The sequence below is a fragment of the Cucurbita pepo genome, chromosome LG08 (assembly GCF_002806865.2).
Source record: "Cucurbita pepo subsp. pepo cultivar mu-cu-16 chromosome LG08, ASM280686v2, whole genome shotgun sequence".
NCBI lineage: Eukaryota > Viridiplantae > Streptophyta > Magnoliopsida > Cucurbitales > Cucurbitaceae > Cucurbita > Cucurbita pepo.
This window is the reverse complement of record NC_036645.1, coordinates 5196095-5208634: the sequence shown is the minus strand read 5'-3', so window position 1 is coordinate 5208634 and position 12540 is coordinate 5196095.

Sequence of the window (12540 nt, the reverse complement as noted above, 5' to 3'; positions counted from 1 at the left end):
AGGAGATGGAGGTTTTGTAGTATACAGTGATGCTTCAAAAAAGGGGTTAGGGTATGTCCTCATGCAACATGGGAAGGTTATCACCTATGCTTCGCGTCAACTAAAAGAATACAAGCGAAACTATCCCACCCACAACCTAGAACTCACAGCAGTGGTATTTGCACTGAAGATTTGGAGACATTACCTTTATGGAGAAAGGACCCAAATTTTCACTGACAACAAGAGCCTTAAATACTTCTTCACTTAGAAGAAGTTAAATATGAGACAACACCGGTGGTTGGAGTTGGTTAAAGACTATGACGTGGAGATACTCTATCACCCGAGAAAGGCAAACGTGGTAGCTGATGCGTTCAGCCAAAAATTAGCACACATGTCTGCTCTAATCACCACACAAAAAGCTATCCAGCAGGATTTGGAACGCACCAGTGTAACAGTGGCCGTGGGGGAGGTCGCAGCTCAATTGGCCCAATTAACGGTACAACTGACCTTGAGGCAACGTCTTATTGATAGACAACATGGTGATCCAGATTTGGTTAGAAAAAGGCGTTTGATAGATGTCAATCATATAAAGGAGTTTTCGTTGACAGCTGATGGAGGGCTCTTGTACCGTTGGCGGTTGTGTGTGCCAAATGAAGAAGATCTGAAGGTAGAGATCCTAACCGAGGCTAACCACTCGCCATTCTCCCTACATCATGGCAGTACTTGTTAGATAAAACCTGAGTTTTTCAGTTTTTCCTTATTGATTCACACGATTTCAGAATACCTCCGTTTGACCATTTGACAAACACGTCGAATGGATCACCAAAGTTTTAGACGGCAATTGTGTAGGGAGTGGCACAGATTCAGTTGGCCACTCTCCAGCCATTTTTAGGATAATTTATATTTAAATAGAAAATCTGTTTAGAATATAAATCACCCTAATTTTGAGCGCAGTCAAATTTTCAGCCATTCTCTCTGTTTGTTATGTTACGCATTTTATTTTTCTTCCAACAACCTCCCGTCGACTATTTCCTCTCACCGAAAAGAAAGGATTTCCCTGGCTGATTATTGAAATCCAACAGAAAAGACATTACAAGTGAAGGAGACAGCCAACAATGAAGGCAACGAAAGAGAAAATATAGAAAAGGCACTACAAGTGAAGGAGACAGCCAACAACGAAGGCAACGAAAAAGAAAATGTTTGTTTAGCAAGTAGAAGTCATGGAAGAGGAGAATTTCGCAGCTTCCATAGTGGTCGTGATAACAGGGGTAGATGGATAAATGATGGACAAAGACAGTTCAATGAGCAAAGCAATATAAGGAATGTGGTACAATTTTACCATTACAGAAGGTATGGGCACACAAAATCTGATTGTTGGTATAAATATCAACAAATGAATTTTGCAGCAGAAAATGAAGAAGAAGAAGAAAAGCTTTTTATGGCGTGTACTGATATTAATGCAAAAGAAGATGACTTATGGTTTGTTGATAGCGGATGCTCGAACCATATGACAGACATCAAATCTTTATTCCAAGAGCTTGATGAGACGCAAAGAATCAAGGTGCAACTTGAAAATAAAAAAGAGATGCAAGTTGAGGAAAAAGACACAGTGAAAGTCAAAACCAGTCATGGTAAGATAAAACTCTTTGATAGTGATACAAAAGAGATTACAGTTGAAGTTTCCCCAAATGAAGAGACAAGGGTCAACTCCAGTGCATCTCCCAGTGCATCCACTGCAACACAAAGTGTGCAAATTCATCATCTTCGGCATCACTGAACAACAATTCTTCTCTTGAATAACTTTTAGATGAGACACCTCCAAGGAAGAATAAATCTTTAGATGAGACACCTCCAAGCAATTCTTCTCATGTCAGTTTGCTCTTACTATTTCAGACCCTATGAATTATGAAGAAGCAGCAGAAAAAGAAGAGCAAAAGAAAGCTATGGTAGAAGAGATGCAGTCCATTGAGAAAAATGGAACATGGGATATGGTTGACTTGCCAAACGAAAAGTTCTATGGAGATTTACATGGAACATGCAGCCCATTAGGGTGGCTTATTTATCAATTTGATGGAGATTTACAAGAAGAGTTTTATGTAACACCGCCAGAGAAATTCATAGAGAACGACAAAGAAACAAAGGTATACAAGCTGAGACAGACATTGCACGAGTTAAAGTAGACATACTTACGAAGGCCTTGTCAAAAGAAAAGCTTTGTACTTGACATCTGCAACTTTGAATCAAGGGGGAGTGTTGAGATATGATTCAAAGTATTCAAAATTAAGATATGATTTAAAGTAGTTGAGATATGATTCAAATATTCAAACTACTAGGCTTCTAGGAGATTTTAGGAGATTGTTAGTACATTTGAATTTATTGTAGATTTCCATGATCATAACTCTCTAAATGGAGAGTCATATCAAGTCTTTTTGTAGTCAATATTGCACTCTTATTCACCATTTTCTCATTTATTCCTCCTTTATTCTACTTAGTGAGCATGAAATCGTTTATTGCGGTCCAACATGAAAAAAATATGATTTTGCATAAATCGATCTTAATTGTATATTTAATTGAGTTATGTGGTAAAATTTCAGACATTTATGCTAAACCATGTGGAAGTAGCAAATTTGGAAACAAATGGGGGATGACATGGAAATTTTAAATCCACGTCAGCAGTCCAAGTGGGTCATTGACTACCAATGAGGAACATCTTATGTGGAAAACTTAATTATTTTCAGCCCTAAAGGGGAACTCATGCTCAAGATAAAAGGAAAAGANAAAAACCTCTCACAAGCACTCTCTTTCACGTATACAAAATCCCTCCCAAGTTTAGTCACTCACCGGATTCCACAATCCCGTTCTAAGGCCGGAGAATAGTGGAGAAGACACTAGTGGTGGTTCGAAATCGGTTCGTGAGGCAAAAGGAGTTTGAACTACAAAAGGTTAGTATTTAAACTCATTAAGTTTTAATACTTATGAACATGCTAGTCATTTACAATAATTGATGTTCTAAAAGTGCCTAAGATCCAAATTGCTTCCGCATGTGTTATATTAACACCATCAGGTATGGTACCTTTTGAGGCCTTATATGGGAAGAAGTGTTGATCCCCAGTGTGTTAGGATGAAGTAGGAGAACGCAAGTTGTTGAGCCTCTATTTAGTGCAAGCAACTAATGAGGCTATCCAGAAAATAAGGACTAGAATGCGTACAGCCCAAAGCAGGCAAAAGAGCTATGCCGATGTGAGACGAAGGGATTTGGAGTTTTAGGTGGGGGACAAAGTATTCCTTAAGGTGCTCCCATGAAAGGCGTTCTTAGGTTTGGGCACAAAGGAAAGTTAAGCCCATGCTTCATTTGACCATTTGAGATCCTGAAGCGAGTGGGACAAGTAGCTTACCGACTGGCCCTACCACCTGTACTTTCAGGAGTCCACAATGTGTTTCATATACCGATGATGCAACTGTACATAGCAGACCCATCACATGTAATAGATATCAAACCCTACGGTTGGATAAGGGTTTGAACTATGAGGAAGAACCAGTGCGAATTGTGGCTGGAGAAGTGAAGACCCAACTTAATCGAGAAATCGCGTTTGTTAGGGTATTATGGCGGAATCACCAGCTAGAACAAGCCACTTGGGAGCGAGAAGAGAAAATGATGATCAAGTACCCTGGGCTCTTCAAAGTAGAAGGTAAGTAGCGCAAGTCTTATGCATTTAAGTGAAGTTTTCAAGGACGAAAGTTTGTTTTTGGGAGAGTATTGTAAGGCCGAAGTTTTGTGGCCCAATACAAAATAATAATTATAAAAATAAGATTTAGGGTTTAACCATTTGAGCCAAACCCTTAGCCAGCCGCTAACCTCTTTAGTTTTTGGACGCCAATGGCAATTTAGCCACCCTAAGCCGGCTGCCCTTCCTTCTGTCATCTTCTTCCTTTTTTTTACCGTCATCTTCTTCCTTATTCTGACCGCTGCCCTCCCTTCTTTCTATGTCATTTTCTTCCTTTAGCCGCTGCCACCCAACATTCATGCCATTCTGCCGTCGACTATTTCCCACATCACCCCGCGCTACTCCGCACATCATTAAACTGCCACCCAGCACCCACATTGCCGCCGTGAGTGAACGTCATCGTCATCACTAGAACCGAATTAAACGCAGCAAAGATACAACGTTGTTTTTCTCGCGGGATAGATAAGATTGGAACCAACCTCTACGTGGACAGCAGACTCGATCTAAGTCGGAGTGAACCAATAGTTATAGGAAAAGTTAGGAAAGGAGCTCTCAAGTAAGGGACCCTCATGTTAAAACTAAACATTTTGTTTTTGAAAAAAGGTCGAACAGATTTGTCATATGGTGATGTGATGTGTAACTTGATTGTTGTGTGCTGTGTAACCTGATGATTGTTGTGTGCTGTGTAATCTGATTGTTGTGTGCTGCGTAAGTTGTTGGGTGTGTGTTGTGGGCTGTGTAAGTGTGCTGTAAGTGTGCTGTGTAATTGGTTGGTGGGCGATAAATATTGATGACTGTTATTGTTGATTGCATGCATATTGTGTTTGTTGGTAACGATGTTCAAAGGAATTATGGTAATAGTTACACGCTGTGTGTTTCGGGTAACTAGCCACTAATAGTCACCTTCGGTGATGATTGTAGAAAATGACTATTAAGGCAAGGGTTACACGTTGTGTGTTTCGGGTAACCAGCTAGGGATAATCATTTTACCGTTCCAACCATCCCAAAGCCAATTTTGACCCTAAGGTAATTAAGGTCAATATGATGCCCTATTTCACAAATTCATGTTACAATTACATTATAAAAAAAAAAAAACTAAGATGGCAATGAAATGTAAGAAATGATTAAATATTTATTTATTTGGTGCAAGGACCCAAGCCGGAAAGAAAGTGAGAAGGTTTATATGAAGGTTGAGTTGATATTTAAGGTTTTCCAACCTTAGTGTCTACGTGAATATTGATTTCAATGAAGCGTCTGAAACACAAACCTACTAAATGAATTGCGTTGCTCATGAAATTTTAGGAGAAGACTCGATATGACATGATAATGTTATGTATAAAATTTGGTGACCATTAGGTTATGATAACGGACTAAACCAAATGTAGATGTAAAATGACTAAAATGCCCCTATGATTATGTACCACTAGTTTATGACCAAAGTGATCTCTAAATGAGATGAAATTTGATGAGGAGCCTAATGTCATGGTGTAAAGGGATTAAACAGAGTTACAAGGCCATTTAAATATGGGGAAGAATTAAACAAAGATTTGGGTTGGTAAATGACTAAAAGACCCTTATGAAAATTCGAAGATGTTTTTCGAGATCTTAAAAGACTCAGAATACTATAGAAAATTATATAAGACTCATTTATGATATTAAGGGCAAACATGCATGATTTTAAGGGAATTAAGACAATTTTGGAATGTGAACAAAGAGAAAAAGTACGAAACTACCCTCAAGACACCAAGTGACAAGATGCTTATGCTAGATTTATACCTGCAAAGAAATATTTATTATTCATGTGGATGAGGGCGTACTTGTTAAGAATTTTTCCTTAGTTGTATTTCAAACCTTAACAAAGAACTCTTAGGATAAAGACGAGTTATTCCAAGGTTAGAATAAAGACGAGTTATTCCAAGGTTAGAACACTCTAAAGGGACCAAAGTTTCTTGAAGAGGTATAGGACTTAATAGCCAAAATAAATAAATAAGCAAATCAACAAATAAATAAATAAACAAAAAAAAAAAAAAAAACTTTTCTTAAAAAAGAAAACCATTATTCCCCTTCCTCTCCACTAACCTTTCCTCTTCTTCCTCAATTATCTCTCCTCAACCAACCTTACTCCATAATAATGACCTTTAAAAGCAGATTTACGGGAGATGCTTCAAATTTACCGATTTTGCTATGTTATTATGGTAAGTCTCCTTTTATTATGGTAAATCATATCTCATATCTCCTTTTCCTCCATTAACCCTTACAAGAAATTATAGTTAGCATTTTGAAGGTTACAGGAAATCAAGTCAGAATCAACCTTTCCTTTTATCTAACTATAGTATAGTTAGCATTTTAAAGTTACAGGAAATCAAGTTAGAACTTTCCTTTTATCTAATTATCAGAATTAGACCTCTTTATTTTTTTTTTATTTAATTATGGTCTAGTAAATCAAGACTAAAAATTGGCTAAGAATATTTGTCAGGTTTAAGGAACTAAATTAAATAAATAGATTAAATTTAACAGAGAAATACGAAGAAAAAAAAAATGAAGAACTTATTAGTGAAAAGAGTGAGTGATTGAATGGTTGATGTGAAGATATTATATTATAAAGAGGGTGTATATAGAGAATACAAAAACATATTTAAAAAATCTACTTAAAGATGTGCAGACAATCTGGTAACGAAAAGTAAGCATATTAAAAACTAAATCAAATCAAAATTAAAACCACTTCTAAATAAGGAGATTTAATCACAACAATATAAACAAATACGTGATCTTTAATACTTCTCCTTGTTCAGATGTGAATTCCAAGTTTTTTTTCCTAAACACCCATCTTACTCCAATTATCTTTCTCTAATGTTTAGAGGTCGATCAACCAACTCCTAGGTTTTGTCTTTCTCGATCATCGAAAGCTCCTCGTCTGATAGGTGCATCATAAACTAAAGCATCTTGTCGTTCATCTTCAGACTCTTCTAGTCATTCATCTTCAAACTCTTCTAACATGCTACCAAAGATTAAATTGTTTGGTGCATTAGAAATTTGATTCACCTTCGTTAGTTCTTCCCAATCCCATTGCTCATTTCTAGCAAAATGAACATCTTGGCTCACAATAACATAACTAGTGTGTGGTTGAAAAACTCTGTAAGCTTTGGATATAATGCTATACCCAACAAAGATGCCAGCTTCTGCCTTTTTGTCAAGCTTATCACGCTTGACCTGTGGAATGTAAGTGAAGCAAAGACACCCAAATACTCTAAGAAACTTTAAAGAAGATTTGTAACCATACCAAACTTCAAATGGTGTGAGGTCCTTCACATCTTTTGTTGAAATTTGATTTTGCAAGCACTCAACAGTGTTTGCTGCTTTTCCCCAAAAACGTTTTGGAAGATCCTTCTCATGATTCATGTATCTCGTCATCTCCATTATGAATCTATTCCTCCTTTCACTGATGTCATTCTGTTGAGGAGTGTATGGTGCTATCAATTGATGTTCAATTTCAGCCTCTTCAGTACTCCTTGTCATTATATGATCTAATAGTCTGAATCAAATATGCACTTTCATTTCAACACTGGCTTTGAATTTCCAAAATATACCTGCAACTTCTGACTTTTGTTTAAGCAAGAAGATCCAACACATTCTTGTTAGTTCATCAATAAAAACAATGTAATAAAGATTACCCTTTAATAATGGTGTTCGCTGAGGACCACAAAGATCAGTATGAACCAACGGCAGCTTTTTCGAGGCTCTCCATGCCTGTTTAGGAAAGGGTTGCCTATGTTGCTTCCCAAAATTACAAGCACGGCAAAGAGGCATGTCATCAACAATGTCAACGAAGTTGTTCTACGAGCTTCTTTGACTGCATCTTAAGTAAACCTCGATGATGGAAGTGCCCAAGTCATTTGTGCTAAATCTCAATGGCACTAGCTCTGGATATAAAGGTCATCTGCTCTTTCTCCATCGGATTTAGAACAAAAAATTTTCCTTTCATTTTAACATTGAACAAGTCAACCACTAGCATCTTTGATCGAGCACTGCTTATTTTCAAACAACACTTTATAGCCTTTATCAAGTAACTGACCAACACTTCAGAGATTTTGATCAATTTTAGGTACAAATAAAACATTTGGAATAAAATTTGTACCTTCCTAACTTGTTATAGCTACTGTGCCTTTTCCTTCCAAGTGTTCACCATTGTCAATCCTCACTCTCTTGACTTCAGTGTCTCTTAATTCTTCAAAAACCTCCTTGTCATATGTCATATGATTTGTGCACCCACCGTCAATCAACTAGTTCTCGCTTGATTCTTTGTCTGAGAAATAAGTGACCACAAATAATTGATCTTCTTTTTCTTGATCAATTACCTGTGCATCTACTTCTTTCACCTGTCCTTTGACTTTGCAGATCACAGCTTCATGTCCAAGTTGATTGCATTTGGAGCATTTGGCGTCAGGTCTTCTCCAACACTTATATGGTGGATGACCTTTCTTTTCACAATGACGGCAAGGTGGATATGTTTTTTTGAAACCTCCTCCTTTTGTCTTCTAATAATTGGCAGATGAATCTCCATTCGTCGATTGGTTTTTGAAAAATTTCTTGTTTTTATACTTGTTGTTGTCTTGATGCTTACAACACCCTCAATCACCCTTCTTGCCTCATAGGCCTCCTTTGCTCTTGTGATTGTAAAGCATTCAAGAGCTCTGTAAGAGAAATCTTTGACAAGTCTTTGGTATTCTCCAGAGTAGTAATGGTGGCTTCAAACTTCTCTGGAACAGTGACCAGCAGCTTTTCAACGATCGTGGAATCATTTAACACTGAACCAAGCAATCTCACCTTGTTGGCAATGCTGAGAAGTCTGTCAGACTACTCTTTCACCAACTCAGACTCCTTCATCTTCTGCAACTCTAAATCTCTAATCAAATTGAGGACTTTCATTCCTCGAATCCTCTCATCTTCTTCATATTCAGCCTTGAGGTAATCCCAGATTTCTTTTGTTGTTTTGAGGGACATTATTCGCATGAAGATCATTTGAGATACAGCTGCAATAGGCAAGCTTTTGCCTTTGATTTTCTTGTCTTCTTTTCCTTATGTGCTTTGATTTGTGCTACAGTAGGATTTGCTGGAAGTGGAGGAACCTCGTAATCCTCTTCTATTGCTTCCCAAAGATCCAAAGCCTCCCATACGAACTGCCCACATTTGATAATTGTCTCCATCGAAGACGGGTAGTGCAACATCTGAAAAACTGGATTCCCCTTCCATTTGATCCCACAGATCCCTCAAGAAGAGGGCTCTGATGCCAATTTTCGTGAAAACGAAAAGAGTGAGTGATTGAATGGTTGATGAGAAGATTATACTGTCAAAAAGTCTATATATCTACCTATTTATATCGGCAGAAAATCTGGTAACAAATAAACAAATAAAAAAAACTAACTCAACTCCTAACGATAGGGAGATTTAATGGACAAATACGTGATGTTTAACCGAACCAAGGGAAGATTTGGAAGAAAAAAAGAAGATTAATCAGATTTGGAAGAAAAAGAAGATTAATCAGATTTATTGATTAGATAAAATTGATCAAGAATATTGTGAACAAATCTAAAAGATGAAAGAGTAAATAAAAAGGAAATTTTATAGAACAAACTGTGAAGATTTTGGAAGAAAAAATAGAAGATTTTAGAAAAAAAAAATAGATAAAAAAATTAGCTAAGAATATCCGTTAAAATGAGTAAATAAAAAAGAAAATTTATCAAACTAAAATACAGAAAAGAGAAAAGAGAGAAGAGAGAAGAGAGGAAAAAAGAAAAATTTAACCATAATATAGATGAGTAAATACAGCTTCAAACGAAAACATAGTAAAAATAAATAAAGAGATTTTAGATTAAATTTGATTCAAATAAATGAAAATATTATAAAATATTTATGTAATAGGAATAATTTTTATTATTTATTCTCTTTTAAAAGTAAAATTTTAAGTATGTATGTAATTTTTAAAAATATATATTAAAATGGAATACAAACTAGATATTTTACTTTAAAATAAAAAAAAAAAAAACTTAAATAGATGGCCATAATCTAAGTTTGATTTCTAATTCAATAAAATTCAGAACAAAAACCATTATCTAAAAAGAGTACAATAACACGCTAAATTTCATCTTTGTGCTTTAGTAGTTTCTAATAAATAATGTGACAAAAATAAATTAGCATGCCAACAATAGGGTTCAAATCTACACGGGCCAAATCTAACAGATTTCATGTTTATATCTTTAACCATATAACATATAACATTGATGAAAATCATTATTGGATAAGAGTTACTTCATTTAAAAATTTTATAACTCTAACTATAAGGTTAAGATTGAATATTAAACTCAACTAATGAACCCTACGATCAAACTCATTAACACCACAAGAAAATATTATTATCGAAAATAAAAACATTAAAATGCTAAACTTAGCTGAGAGTGTTAAGACTTGAGGATTGGCATACATTAGGGTGGAAGAGATGTTCGTTAAAATACATGGGATTGAGGAAGCACTTACCTTTAGTGCGAATATAATTTTAAATTATAGAAAATACTTTAAACATTTTTATTTTTATTTTAAAAAAACTTTCAACTCGAAAAAAAATTCTAATAATTCTCTTAATTTTTTTTTTTTTTGGTTAATGAAACTTTTAAGAAAACGATAAAAAAGAAAATAATAATAATAATAATACTTTTATCCATTAGTGTATGACGAAATTATTAGTAATTTATTTTTTTTAATATTTCTAACTTTTCAAAAATTACATTAATAATCTTATATTGTCACGATTCGATTTTTAAGACTTCAAATCTCGGACTGTGACTAAAAGACAAGACGAAAGCAATTAAATGTAAAAATTTTAAAAACGTAAGAGAAAAATGAAAATGTGGTAAAATTTTACTCGATTTAAAATCATATAACACGCTGAACAAAATCCAAAAAAGACTTGAACACTATTGAAAATATAACAAAACAAGTGTCGCCAAAGTTAATTATAAACAGGGAATGGAAGGGAGTACAACATGATTACAAATGACAATCCAAAGTAAACAAACCGGCCTAACACCACGGGCAGACATCCCTTTGTAATAGCGCAACTTTTGAGCACCTCCCCTCCACAATTGGTACTACAAATAAAGAAAAGGGAAAAGGAGTGAGTATTAAAAACATCCAGTAAGCACCTACTTGTAGGTTCTCATATCTTATTTAACCTAGTAAGTTACCGCGAACTTTTCTTAGGGCCTAGGAAGTTCTTCCCTTACATTATCTACTTATATAGTCCCCCATCTCCTATCAAGGCGGGTTTGTCCTATGCAAAATAGTGTCTCCTCATGTTGTCTACTCATTTAGTCCCTTGCCCCTCTAAAGACAGGTTTACATCTACACACAGTAACAATTTTCCATGCACCTAATCATATAGTACCTCGTGCACTCTCAAGGCGGGTTTACAGGTCTTCACCCCATTTTTACACATAATATCAATTCCTTGTGCTGCCTAACTTATATGATCCCTTGTCCCCTCTCAAGGCGGGTATGTGAGTTTTTACCTGTTTCTACACATAGTGGCAATTCCTTATGTTGATATTGTTTATGCTGCTAGTGTTCTGGTAAGTTCTCTTGAGGTTTACTAGGTTCTTAAGACTTCTAGTAATACGTCGACAGCAGGGTTCAAACTTGCGCGGGCATAGTCCAATAGATTTCAAGTCAGTCTTCTTGACCACTCAGACATATCGACAATTATGAAAATTGATATTTTTGTTTTTAAAAATTAAATAGGCATGCAACTCAAGTCCAAAATCACAGAATATGAGTCCTAATATGGATGACCATATATAATCCGTGGAAAGCATTAAAATAGGCCTGCAACTCAATTTTTCATTGTAAGGGAATGTTCACAATTTTTATATCATACATATCATTCTCATCCAAAATTGATCGATCTGACTCATAGTCATATATATTCTAACTACCTAAGGCAAGATTTGCTCGTATCCTAACTCGTCCTAGCGATCCCTACAAGTATTACTTGCCGAAATTCCATATGGTTACGTATCGAAATGAAGCGCAGCGCTCCCAAGCTAACTTTTCCACCCATTGGAGGCTCTAAGTTTTCAGAGAACAAACGGGTAGATCCTCATAAATGTTTAGTTAAGGTCAATATTAAAACGGGGTGAAAACAGTCGAAATGGTCCCAAAAATTCACCGTCACGTGCCTACATGAGAACAAAAACAAATTTTTTCCTATTTATATTGTGTTTTAAACATGTGACATGAGAAATATCTCCCACATATTGTCCTGAAAAGTATGACTCAAAGTTTTTACACTTCTCTCTTTTGTGTCTCAAACCCAAATGATATATTATCTCACATTCAGCTATACTAACCCACAATTTTGTTAAAATTCTTATATTGTGAGGTCCATGGGAGGTTACATTATTCTTTTTTCTTCTTGCTTAGCCTATATGTCTTAAAAGGAGGAAATTTTTTAGATCGAGGAATTAAAGAAGAAGATTAAGAGGGTAATGAAGAAGAGAGGAAATTTTTTTTGAAAGCTTTAGAACATAGATTTAAGGAAGATGAAAGAGAGAAAATGAGAAAGGGAGGTGATTGTGTGTATAGGAATGATTTTCGGTAGGTAAATTAATTTAAACTTTTTTTTTTAGGGTAAGGTGTTAACTTTTGAAAGTGTAGATATATTTTTTTTAAATAAGTGACCCTGTACCAATAATAAAAGTATTTTCTTTTTTTAAGTTTCAAGTATGATGAAATGTGTATCCCTCTAATTTTCTTAATCTATTGAGTGACGTCATCCTTGCATAAG